Genomic DNA, 1090 nt, shown 5'->3' on the forward strand with positions numbered 1-1090 from the left:
CGTGTTGAGCCCCAAAATTTTGGTCGAAAACTAAAAGCGTATCGGCCAAAATGTGGCATCTGGTGGATTCCAAAGTCTCCATTGCCAGATTTACAGTGAACAGTGAGCTGATTCTGACTTTTTAGAACATTTGTTCCGTTTACTATAATGTGTGGATTTTGGAAGATTGATCTATCCATAGTAGTAAATTGGGTATTGAAGAACAATGACGTGAAGAGAGAGAGTGAAAATGTTGAAAATGAACTCATTTTATAAATATAAGAATATTTGTGTTTGGTTTGTTTCACTCATTGATCTGATAGCTAAAAATATATTATTGTTATATTAAGATGGATGACCACTCATTAGTCATTGTTTATCATATGCGTTTAACTATAAGGCATATTCTAGAGTGTAATATTAAGGATGACTTTTTAATATTTTGTATTCGTGTCATAAATGAGGGCAATTATGGACTTGTTGGGTAACACGTTCTAATTTATTGTTTATAATAAAAATAGAACCGTGGCTGATAACGGGCTATTTTTTTTATTAAAAAAATATATGTTTGAAACTCATTATGAGTTATTGATCTCTAAAAACTTTGAATTAAAAATGTAAGTATAGTATGGAAATTAATTTTATGTTAGGGTTGTACAGATCCTTCACCTCGTCTAATTTTCATAGTTTCTCATGGCTTAGCCGAACCGAGCTTATATCTAGTCATCATAGCTCATTACTTTGCTCCTTAAATCATATTTATTCATCAAAATACTGTATATGATCCTAAGATAATTTGGTTAACTCTTTACTAGTCCCTATAACGTACATCTACGTATCATGAATATGTGAGGTCCACTCTTCTTTTATAATATCTTTCATGCCGCACTAAACACAATTATTTGATTCTCAAACATCATAAACAACACCTTAAATCAAACGACCCCTAGGAGATTTAGATTCGCTAAATAAGGTTCATTGGAGATAAAAAAAACTGAACCATTTGATAACTATTTGAAAATCATTCGAGTTTATTGTTTTTTCTAATCCACAATTATTTAAAAAAATAATAAACCTTTAAATTGTTATTTAACCGTCCATGATAGATTGT

Source organism: Cucurbita pepo, chromosome 18 (genome assembly GCF_057944985.1).
Source record: "Cucurbita pepo subsp. pepo isolate OVF chromosome 18, ASM5794498v1, whole genome shotgun sequence".
Lineage (NCBI taxonomy): Eukaryota > Viridiplantae > Streptophyta > Magnoliopsida > Cucurbitales > Cucurbitaceae > Cucurbita > Cucurbita pepo.